Source organism: Ranitomeya variabilis, chromosome 3, assembly GCF_051348905.1.
Source record: "Ranitomeya variabilis isolate aRanVar5 chromosome 3, aRanVar5.hap1, whole genome shotgun sequence".
In the NCBI taxonomy this organism is placed as follows: Eukaryota; Metazoa; Chordata; class Amphibia; order Anura; family Dendrobatidae; genus Ranitomeya; species Ranitomeya variabilis.
The window spans coordinates 557,936,821-557,949,567 of NC_135234.1; the positions used below are offsets into that span (position 1 = coordinate 557,936,821).

Sequence of the window (12,747 nt, forward strand, 5' to 3'; positions counted from 1 at the left end):
CGAACTTGAACCAGAACCCCTTTGAAAACAATGGGGACCCAATCTTTTAAGCTGGAAAATTCTCTCTCTTTCTTTTTCCTCCCAGACTTCCTCGGAACTCCGAACATTGAAACAGACTTCTAGGAGAAATCCATGGTGGGCGTTTAGCCCCCGACACTAACTGTCCAGTACAAACCCTGAGCTTTTAAGTTCACTCATCGCTACTGACAACCAGCATGGATTCATGAAAGATAAGACATTTCTAACTAACATGATGGCTTTCTATAAGGAGGTAAATGCAAATCGGGGGACTGATGTGATTTATCTTTTCTTTGCAAAGGTGTATGATACCATACCACACAACAGCCTTATACTGAAGCTTCAGAATCAGGAACTAGGTGGCACTAAATGTACAGTACCTGGGTAATAATCTAGGAAGGGACAGAAAGCAAAGAGTCATTATAAATGTTACCTTCTCTAAATGGGATATAGTCAGCAGTGAGGACCACAAGGATCTGAGATAGTCCCAATTTGTTATCTCTTTATTAAGGACGTTGTTGATGGGATTGACAATAAAGTGTCGGCTTTCTTGATGACACAAAACGTTCGTAAGATAACAAAAACTGAGGGAGCTTGTACAGTATTACAAAATGTTCTGCATAAAATATCGGGATGTGCAAACACATGGCAGATATAGTTTAAAGTTGATAGACCATGGCTGAAGTAATCCTATTCAGGGGCAGATATACCGCCGCTGCAGGTGGAGGGGGAAGTGGAGGGGTGCCCTTGCCCCGACAAGTGCCATGTATGCTATGGGGCCCGTGAGTTGGGAGGGTACGATGCCAGTGCGCATGCTTTAAACTGTTTGAAATACTTACCTCTCCCTCTTTCTCCATAAGTCCTGTCTTTTCCACGTCTTCTGAATCTGTGACATCTCAGGGCAGAGGGTGTGATGACATCACTACAGCATGCCCTCTGTTCTGGAAATGCAGAGAGACAGAAGTCACTGAAGAGACTGGCCCTAAGGCAAGAAGAGAGAAATGTAAGTGTTTGATTTTTTTAATGCATCGAGCATTGTATGGGGCCCAATCTATATGGAGCATTATATGGGCCCATTATTCTGTATGGAGCATTATATGGGGACCATTCTGTATAGAGCATTATATGGGGCCCAATCTGGAGCATTATATGAGGCTCATTCTGTATAGAGTAATATATGGGGCCCATTCTTTATGGAGAATTATATGGAGCCCATTCTGTATAAAGCGTTATATTGGACCCATTTGAATAAAGTATTATATGAGGCATTGGGGCCCATTATACTGTATGGACCTTTATATGAGGCCGATCATTCTGTATGAAGCATTATATGGTGCTCATTAAACTGTAAGGAGGTTTGCACTCAAAATCTCAAAATATATGGCCCTATTCATTCTTTCATGAACACGGATCAGTCGTCCTGGTCCCTTTGCAGAGAAACAGCACCAAAGAATGATGTTGCCACCCCCATGCTTCACATTAGGTAGGATGTCCTTTGGATGCAACTCGGCATTCTGTCTCCTCCAAACATGACGAGTTTTGTTTCTGCCAAACAGTTCTACTTTAGTTTCATCAGACCATATGACATTCTCCCAATAATCTTCTAGATAATCCAAATGCTCTCTAGGAAACTTCAGATGGCCCCGGATATGTACTGGCTTAAGCAGGGGGACACGTCTGGAACTGCAAGATCTGAGTCCCTGGTGTCATAGTGTGTTACTGATGATAGCCTTTGTTACGGTGGTCCCAGCTCTACACTGTGTTCCAAATTATTATGCAAATAATATGTCCTCATATTTTCTCTAAATTACCTATCTGAATTGCAGTCATTGTTATTTTCCAGTCATCTACTATTCTAGTATAATTGATATGTTTTGGAACAAACTGCCTATGAAAACAGTATATTTAAAAAAAAAAAATAAACACTCAAAATGCATGTTCCAAATTATTATGCACAGCAGAGTTTTCAACCTTTTTATTTTGAACAAAAAATGGTCAATTGTGAAGTTATAAGCATTATCAGCTTATTACAAAATGAAATCAAACAGTTTTCAAGTGAAAACTTTATTCTAGGTGATGTTACATTTGCACATAGGACCTCTTGTTTGAAAGAAGCTTCTGAACTCTCTCGTCCATTGAATTTGTCAGTTTTTGGATGGTTTCTGCTTCAATTGTTTTGCATGTGGACAGAATACCCTCCCAGAGCTGTTGCTTAGATGTGAACTGCCTCCCGCCATCATAGACACTCCTTTTGATGATGCTCCAGAGGTTCTCAATGGGGTTGAGGTCAGGGGAAGATGGTGGCCACACCATAAGTTAGTCCTCTTTTATGCCCATAGCAGCCAGAGATGCAGATGTGTTTTTTGTAGCATGAGATGGTGCATTATCATGCATGAAAATGATCTTGCTGCGGAAAGCACGGTTCTTCCTCTTGAACCATGGCAGGAAGTGTTGTTTTAGAAACTCCACATAGATTATGGAGTTCATCTTTACCCCTTCAAGGATCATAAAGGGGCTGACAATCTCTCTCCCCATGATTCCAGCCCAAAACATTACTCCACCTCCTCCTTGTTGGCCCCTTAGCCGTGTTTTCATGGGGTGTCCATCAACCAGCCATCCTCCACTCCATCCATCTGGACCATCGAGCATTGCACGGCACTCATCGGTGAACAAGACAGTTTGGAAGTCAGTCTTCATGTATCGTTTGGCCCACTGGAGCCGTGTCTGCTTGTGTGCAGTGGATAGAGGTGGTCGACAGGATGGCTTACGCACAGCTGCAAACCTCTGAAGGACCTTGCATCTTGTTCTTTTGGGGACGTTGGAGGCACCAGCAGCTTCAAAAACTTGTCTGCCGCTATGGCAAGGCATTTTTTCAGCTGCTCTTTTAACCTTACGCAATTGCCTGTTGGAAAGAGTCCTCAATTTTTCCTTATCAGCACGCACACGTGTGTGCTGGGAATCAGCTACATACTTCTTGATTGTGCAATGATCACTATGAAGTGTCTTGGCAATGATGATTGTAGTCATGCCTTGACCTAAATACTCCACAATTTGTTGCTTCTCAGAGGCCAACACATTTTTCTTTCCCATTTTGGCAAAAATGTAGGCTGCTTAATAATGTGGAACAGCCTTCTTAGGTAGTCTTGCCTTTATTTGAACACACCTGCCAAACTAATTTGCACAGGTATCTGCAATTGCTTTCAGTGATGTAAAGAGCCCTGACACACATCACCATCAATGAGTTTAAATGACAAAAAAAAAAAATTCTAACCTTATCACTCCTAAACTCTTTGTGAATAATAATTTGGAACACAGTGTATGCAGGTTATTCACTAGGTCCCCCATGTGGCTCTCGGATTTTTGCTCACCGTTCTTGTATGTCTTCTATTTTCTTATTATTGCTCCCACAGTTGATTTCATCACACCAATCTGCTTGCCTATTGCAGATTCAGTCTTCCCAGCCTGGTGCAGGGCTACAAATTTATTTCTGGTGTCCTTCGACAGCTCTTTGGTCTTCACCATGGTGGAGTTTGGAGTGTGACTGCTTGAGGTTGTGGACAGGTGTCTTTTATACTGATAACAAGTTCAAACAGGTGCCATTACTACAGGAAATGAGTGGAGGACAGAGGAGGTGCTTAAAGAAGAAGTTACAGGTCTGTGAGAGCCAAAAATCTTGCATGCTTTTAGGTAACCAAATACTTATTTTCCACCATAATTTGCAAAATAAATCTTGCCAAATCAGACAAGGTGTTTTTTTCTGGATTTGTTTTCTCATTTTGCCTCTCATAGTTGTGATCTACCTATGATGTCAATTACAGGCCTCTCTCATCTTTTAAAGTGGGAGAACTTGCACAATTGGTGGCTGACTAAATACTTTTTTTTCTCCACTGTATCATTTTAATCAGTATAACTGCGCTGACCTAACACTGTCTGTAGGTTACTCAGCACATTCCTGCTGACAGGTCCCCATTAAAGGGTTATTCACCAAATCATCAAGTTATCTCTATTTCAAAGGATCCAACCACTGATCCCCCCCCGAGATTCTGAAAACAGATGTCTGCAGACTCGTCCTGAATTTATCAGATTTGTGCTTTCTCAACCTCTCCTCTCTCCATTATCTATGGAGCTGCTGAGTGCTGCGCTCGGCTATTTCCATCAATTCCATAGACAATGAATAGGGTACAATTCAAGCATGCGCCCCTCCAATCCACTCATGGCTGAGCTGCTGAATCATGTTCTCAGAATTGCTGGGGGTCCCAGTAGTCAGTCCCCCAAAAGTCAGTAAGTTGTCCAATATCATTGGGATTGGGGATATGTTTATTTGTTTGGGGAATAACCCTTTATCAGATATGAGATGGTATACACACCAGACATATAATATAATATATACATGTTTGGACTCAGCAGAACCGAGTCCTAATGGAGATATATATATATATATATATATATATATATATATATATATATATATATATATATATCCATTTCAGTAAAAAAAATATATATATATTTTTAAGAGGTGTTGGGGGGGCCAAAAAACTTTTGCTATGGCGCCCTGTGAATCCTAGGTACGCCCCTGCTTGCAGGCATTGGTAATGAGGGCAATCTGACCTGTTGCTCAGAGCCTAAGGCTTCGGGGGTCCCATGGCCAAACTGTCCTCATCATATGCGGCATGCCGCGCAGGGAGGGGAACCCAGACATATTTCTTGAACAGGGCATCCAAGCTATCAGTGTCCGCCCCTGATCCTAGTTCTGCATACACATTGTGGAACAGAACAGGAGAAGGACTTGGGTATTCTGATTAAGCTGAGCAGCAATACGCAATGTCAGTCAGCAGCTATTAAAACAAATAATATATTAGGAAGTCTAAGAAGAGAGCTAAAATCCTGTTATCTAAATGTATTATTACACCTCTATGAGTCACTTGTAAAGCTACATCTCGATCATGCGATTTGGTTTTGGGCTCCATGTTTTCAAAAGAATATTGGAAAGAAAAAGCTGGTTTAAAGGCAAATAGAAATAGGGTTTTTTTAGCTCATAAAATAAAAACGTATTGGAGACAAACTACATTTGTGTGGTTAATACAAATGACTGGCACATAATGTATTCCTTCAATGGACCAGGAGCATTGATTATGTGGGTAAAAAAGGTAATTATTAGATCTAAATAGGAAAGGGTTCTTTACAGTAAGAGCAGTCAGACAATGGAATGCCCTACGGCAAAAGGTAGCAATGGCAGACACTGTATGAGGATATGCAGAAAGGGCTGCATGCTTTTCTCACCACAAATGGCATTGTGGGTAAAAATAATTTAAGGATAGAGAATGTGTAACTAGTGGAAAAACGTTGAACTTCATGGACCTGTGTCTTTTTTCGGCTTATGAAACTATGTAAAGGTTAAAAAGAAGAAGCAGGAATATATTAACAAAATAATCACCCGAAAGCAAGATGATAGGAAAATATTATTAGACTTTCGATTGGAAGAGGAGTGGATAAAGTTTTGTACAATTCTTGCCTAGCAAGGTTTTGTGCATGAGACTTTGATTGTTTTGTGAATTATTTTGGAGCAACTAGAAATCACTCAGAACATAATAGTGACAAGTCTTATACTGTGTTCGGTCATGTTCACAAGTAGTAGCTTTCGTAATTTCTACTTCTGAAAATCAATTCCATTCACCTGAATGAGGTTATTGTAGTGGCAGGCACAGAGATTTCTGCAAGCTTCAGTCAGTGAACAGGAAATGTTTGTATTCAATCTGCCTAATGTGAATACACCTATATGAGGAAAGCAGGAAAAGGTTCTGAAAGCCTACAGGTTTGACCACTATTTCTTACTCATGTAATCTCCATCCATTAGGGGATGTAGGCAGCAAGAACTGTATTTTTAAGCTACTGTATACTATATACTTTAAAGATGACGTAGGTAAAATCTGCACCAAATCTGCACCTAAGGTCACTGGGAGGTCACCTGCATTTAGACCTGCATTTTTTGGATAAGTTCACACAGGGCGTTTTTGCAGCGTTATTTTTCTGTAGCAAAATCTGATCATCTTGTCAGGAAAGAAGCTGCGCCAAAAACACAGGTTTAGGTACATTTGTTGCAGTGTTTTTGGTGCGTTTTTTCATACTTTTTTTTTCTCTTTGTGAATGCCAATAAAGTTGAGTGCACACAGAGAAAAAAAACAACTTCCTGTAGATAGATACAATGAATAGAAAGGGTAGATAGATAGATTGATAGAATAGATAGAATGAATAGATAGATGGATAGAAAAGATAGATTGATAGAATAGATAGAATGAATAGATAGATTGATACAGGAAAGATATATATCTTGGTACCGTGTTAGGCAGTAGATAGAAAAATATTTAGAATTGAGAGTCGTCAGTGGTTGATACCTTTTAATGGCTAACTGAAAAGATGGTAACAAATTGCAAGCTTTCGAGACTACACAGGTCTTTTCATCAGGCAAAGACTAAAAGAAATTCTGAAGAATCACATATTTATGCACAACAGAGCACAAAAAAAAAAAGGTTTAGATAGGAAAAAAATATCGCTGTCTATAAAATGACCGGATTATCCTCCACAAATTACTAAACTTATAGTTACCAAAAGGGGGAAACCTCCTTACACCTCTATTGAGGTCCGATATTAACTATTATCGCCGAACTTGACCAATAAATAATTAATATCCACTAAATACGCCTCAACGTTATCTTTTCCTTATCCTATATATTAACTGAGACAAAACAGTGTAACAATAAAGGGTATTTATTACACACACAAGTCTACAGTCTATAATATACATATATATTTATACCCAAGCTGGCGACTATAAATATATATATATATATATATATATATATATATATATATGTACAAATATACGGATATCACAACTCTGATATAGTAATATCACTGCAGTATACAGCAATATCACAACAATATCACACAATATAAAAACCCGCAATTAACTGTCCGATTACCCAAATCACACATACAATATTAGCCCTCCCACCTATGGCTAGCTAACCCCAATAAATAGTACTGGGCCTATTAAGAAAAGGGGATACAGAGTATACTTAAGCCATGTGGGTCCATCATCATTCCAGGCAATGCAGGCACAGCAAAAGAGAAAGGGCACGTGTCTTGTGCCTTTTATGTGACCAGCTAAAAGAGGTGTGCCCAGCCCCAGGTGTGTGAGATAAGGTCACGAGTCTATTGTCCACTAAGATACACCTCCTCAGTCCTAAATGAAACTTGTTTTTCCAGCTCATGGCAGCTTTGTTTTACAGCAGGCTGGAGGGGGGAGGGCTTTGCTCCATGTGGTATACATGTGGGGGAAATACCCAAAACATGCACTAAACACATCTCTATGTAAATATGTACATTTTGGGGCACTTCCTCTTCTACATTCCCCTGTTGTCGAGAACACGACAATGAAATTTGAGGGATGTTTTGTGCTGGGATTTATTTGCTTACTCGAACCCTATTCATAACTAGTGACAGTTAAGGATGGAATGAAGCATAATTCTGCACTTAGGTACCTAGACATCATCCACTCGGCCATCAGCTCTTCCCTGCTGTTCACCGTAACCCACATCTCTATCCAGAGTACACCTTCTTCTTCTTTCTTGGAGTCTTATTGCAGTCTTCAGTCTCTGTTCTGGTCTTTAATTGTCAATCTTCAGGTATCGGCCCATCCCAAAGCCATCTTTCTCCAGTTGTGACTGATCACACTGTGGAACGGCTTCACCCTCACAGTCCATAGTCAGTCAACATCATCCTGTGTGCATCCATCACCTTGCCAGACTTCACGTTACTCTCCTATAGCTTGATTCAGCAGGATTTTGAGTATGTCTGGCAAGATGAGACTGCTGGATGTCACAGGTTTTTTTTTGTGGCCTAGCGGACTCAGGCACTGGAATCGACTCGACTCTGGCACTGGAAACGACTGGACTCAGGCACTGGAAATGACTTTCATCAGACATGCATCAGACACGACTTCCATCAGGCACTTCTCCTTTATTCTTGATTGAAGATAGTTGATGATGTTCCTCCATAGATAGATACACAGATCTTTACTAGGCAGGTCAGAATTTCTGGAGTAGGGAGTGATATCACTGTACGTAAATTGACTGCGGGGGGAACACCGTCTAATTCTAACTGACATTCAGTCCATCCCTTATGAACTTCACCATTGCTAGGGTTAAAGTGGCAAATAACTTAGAAGCTGTGGGGACCTGTCCCTAGAGAACCTGACTCTTTTTCCCCATTCACACAAAACACATATATTACAATTCTATAATGCATTTAGAGACTTAAGCTAAAATAGCATGGCTGCTACTGATCCATAATGCACATGAAGATCATTGATCCACGTACAGTTGGAGTTATCTACTGGCTGTAAATGCATGAACACCTTGACATGAACACACTTACTGAGTGTGTCAATGTACAGGTAGTCCTGGACTTACACCTAAAGTGTCTATATGCACACATATGGAACTACTACATAGTAACACGACAATGAATAAAACATCATTATTATATACAATATATATATTGGATTCGGGGTTAAGGACTGGATTTTTCTTATGTCCTTAACCCCCTTCACCAGCTGAGTTAATGGTGCTCAGCCTGACTTCCGTGCAGTTGGGTGTCCAGTCTTTTGGTCCTCCTGCAGATCATAAACAGTCCAGTATATATAAAATAATGACCAGGAGGAAAATGACAGGACGAAGTGGCGATGGGTTTTATTACAGTCTCCTCCTGATGGCTGAAATCTGAGAGGAGATGTTTCGGCTCGGCACCAAACATAAGAGGGGTGTTCTGGAGTCTCTCAGGGGCATCTGGGCAAAGGTCAAGACTTCTTCTCTGGAGACTTGGTTCTCTGCTATTGATTTTTAGTTATTGGATCAAAATTTGATAAAATATTTAATTCCTCACCTGTTGTGCACGTTTCTTCAGAAGTAGTTTTAGTTCCATAAAGATGCGGTACATTCTGGTATCCTCCATTTTGATACAGGAAAGATATATATCTTGGTACCGTGTTAGCCAGTAGATAGAAAAATATTTAGAATTGAGAGTCCTCAGTGGTTGATACCTTTTAATGGCTAACTGAAAAGATGGTAACAAATTGCAAGCTTTCGAGACTACACAGGTCTCTTCATCAGGCAAAGACTAAAAGAAATTCTGAAGAATCACATATTTATGCATAACATAGCACAGAAAAAAAAAAGGTTTAGATAGGAAAAAATGTTGCTGTCCATTTGTGCACGTTTCTTCAGAAGTGGTTTTACTTCCATAAAGATGCGGTACATTCTGGTATCCTCCATTTTGATACAGGAAAGATATATATCTTGGTACCATTTTAGGCAGTAGATAGAAAAATATTTAGAATTGAGAGTCCTCAGTGGTTGATACCTTTTAATGGCTAACTGAAAAGATGGTAACAAATTGCAATCTTTCGAGACTACACAGGTCTCTTCATCAGGCAAAGACTAAAAGAAATTCTGAAGAATCACATATTTATGCACAACATAGCACAGAAGAAAAAAAAGGTTTAGATAGGAAAAAAATGTCGCTGTCAATTTGTGCACGTTTCTTCAGAAGTGGTTTTAGTTCCATAAAGATGTGGTACATTCTGTTATCCTCCATTTTGATACAGGAAAGATATATATTTTGTTACCATGTTAGCCAGTAGATCGAAAAATAACACGGTACCAAGATATATATTTATCCTGTATCAAAATGGAGGATACCAGAATGTAACGCATCTTTATGGAACTAAAACCACTTCTGAAGAAACGTGCACAAATGGACAGCGACATTTTTTTCCTATCTAAACCTTTTTTTTCTGTGCTGTGTTGTGCATAAATGTGTGATTCTTCAGAATTTCTTTTAGTCTTTGCCTGATGAAGAGACCTGTGTAGACTCGAAAGCTTGCAATTTGTTACCATCTTTTCAGTTAGCCATTAAAAGGTATCAACCACTGAGGACTCTCAATTCTAAATAGATAGATTGATAGAATAGATAGAATAGATCGATACATTACCTGCGGTATCCTCTTCCCCGGTGTTTTCCCACAGTAGAGAGGTTACTTCCGGTCAGGCAGTGAGGGAGCGCAGGCTCGGTGACGTCACCACTAGTTATTGAGCCTGCGCCCGCTCTGTCAGGAGGGAGCGGTCGTATTAGCAGCGCTCCCGGTTGTAAGCTTTATCTCCCCCAGATTCTGCATAGGACACTCGTTATATCGGACTACGATGGATCAGGGAGTATACTTTTTCTTTTTTCTTTTATTTTTATTACAGAAGATCGATGGATTCGGTTTGGAATGACAGAACAATAAAAAGATTGTCAAAACTGTGTGGTGTTTTATTTCATTAAAATACTTTTTCCTGTATGTGTGTGCTTATTTAACCCTTTAATTACTATAGGATTAGTAACGGATAGGTGTCTTATTGATGCCTCTCCATTACTAAGCCGGCTTAATGTCACCTTACAATAGCAAGGTGACATTAACCCCTCATTACCCCGCTTGCTACCACTACAGGGCAAGTGGGAAGAGCCGGGCAAAGCACCAGAATTGGTGCATCTAATAGATACGCCTTTTCTGGGCAGCTGCGAGCTGCTATTTTTAGGCTGGGGGGGCCTATATCAATGAGCTTTTTTGAGCTTTTAGCAAGGCTGGTTGTCAAAAATGGGGGGGACATCACACCATTTTTTAAAATTATTTATAGCACAGGAGCGGCAGATGAAAACTCCCATCCATTGCTCCTGCTAGTAGCTGTAGGTGTCAGATGATGGGAGCAGTAGTCCCATCAGCTGACACCAGTGATCGGAGGTGAGTTTACACCTCCGATCGCAGCTTAGCACTCCCGCTGTCTAGCCGCAGCTCTCTGACCAGCGCAAAGTATTTCCCTGCTGATCAGAAGCGGTGTTTGCTGCGCTGTCATGCATATGACAGCGTGCCACACACTTTAATGTCGGACCCCCCATTCAAGTGAATGGGGACTGGGTCCTCTCTGCTGGATGACATGCTGCATGAAGACATCATGCAGCCTGCCATCTAGATGTAGCAGAGCTGAGTTTGTCATCACATCCGACTCTCCTTGACTTTTCTGCAGCAAATACGCTGCAAGAAAAGTCAACCTTGCGTATTTGCAGCGTTTTTCACCATCCATTAAAGTCAATGGGTGAAAAACGCTGAAAAAACATTGAAAGAAGTGACATGCCCTATGTCAAACAAATGCTGCAAAGCACAAAATACTGATCACACAAAAACCCAATGGGTGTGCATGAGATTTCTGAAATCTCATAGGCTTTGCTGGTACTGAAAAAAGCAGCTGAAAATTAGCATAAAAAACGCAGCAAAAACGCCCTATGTGAACTTACCCTTTATGTGTTTTTACATGCGTTTTTTATGCGTTTTCCTTCTGGGAGGGAAAAAAAGTGATTTCCTGTTTGCAGATATATTGGGGTACGTGCACATGGTCAATAAGCACTGCGCGATGAACTCTGCATACATCCACAGCATCCAACCCGCAGCATCCAGATGTTACAGCATAGTGGATGGAATTTCAAGAAATACCATGCCCACTATGTGTACACAAACACCTGAGGGTCACCCGCGGAGACAGACATGCAGCACATCTTTCCAGACCGCAGCATGTCAATTTATGCAGCGGAGATGCTCAGTCTCTGCTGCGTAAATTATCCATAGACTTTCATTAGACTCGGTAAAACCGCATTATTTGCCTAATCACATTTGTGTTACGTGAAGAACGCAGCATACTATGTATGTGTACTAATTTAAATAATGGTATATCTTGTCACACTGCCAGAAGTACATGACACGGGAAGTGTCCTCCCCTCCTTTTTTAATAAATAATAATTTTTTTAAAAAAATAGCATGGGGTCCCCCTATATTTGTTAATCAGCCAGAGTAAAGTAGACTACTGGGACTGGTATTTCAGGCTGGTAAGGATCCAATATCCATGAACCTTACCAGCCTGATAATACCAGTCAGCAGCAGTCTGCTTACCTTGGATGGTTAGCAAATATAGTGGGATTCCCTCTAAAAAAAATAGCATGGGGTCCCCCTATTTTTGTTAATCAGCCAAGGAAAAAGCAGACAGCTGCAGCCTGGTATTCTCTCACTGGTGAGGCTCATGGATTTTGGCCCTAACCGGCCTAAAAATAGCAGCCCACAGCCGCCCCACAATTGGCACATCTAAAGATGTGTCAAATGTGGCACTTTACTCAGCTCTTCCCACTTGCTCTGTAGTGGTGGCAAGTGAGGTTCATATTTGTGGGGTTGATGTCAACTTTGTATTGTCAGGTGACATCAAGCCCATGGATTACTAATGGAGACGCGCCTATAAGACATCTATCCATTACTAATCCTATAGTTATATGGTAAATAAACACACAGACACCCAGAATAAAGTATTTGAATTGAAATAATGGCACAGACTCCTTTAATAGATCTTAATTAAACCATACTTACTGCATTGTCGATTCTACCAACGCCCTTGTATTCTGGAAGAGAATTAAAATTAAAAAGCAACAATATTCTTAGCTGTCCACCAAGAAGATATACATACTGTCCCACAACAAATCCAGCTCTGCTACATCTGGATGCCTTTGGCTGAATGGTGGCATTATGCCATCATTCAGCCTGACATCCAGAACACAGCTGAGCTTGAAGCTGATGACCAGAGATAACTC

General features: G+C 40.6%; 1 long non-coding RNA gene across 2 annotated transcripts in view; it reads left to right on the top strand.

Moving 5' to 3' along the window:
- LOC143818381 (uncharacterized) overlaps positions 1–12,747 on the top strand; it is a 305,598-nt gene that overhangs the window by 49,638 nt on the left and 243,213 nt on the right. The window contains exons 3-4 of one of the 2 annotated variants that reach the window (XR_013224504.1): positions 86–271; positions 3,465–3,709. This is a non-coding gene — a long non-coding RNA (uncharacterized LOC143818381). Of the gene's footprint in view, positions 1–85; positions 272–3,464; positions 3,710–12,747 lie in introns of those variants that run through there. The other variant, XR_013224503.1, reaches the window with a different exon arrangement.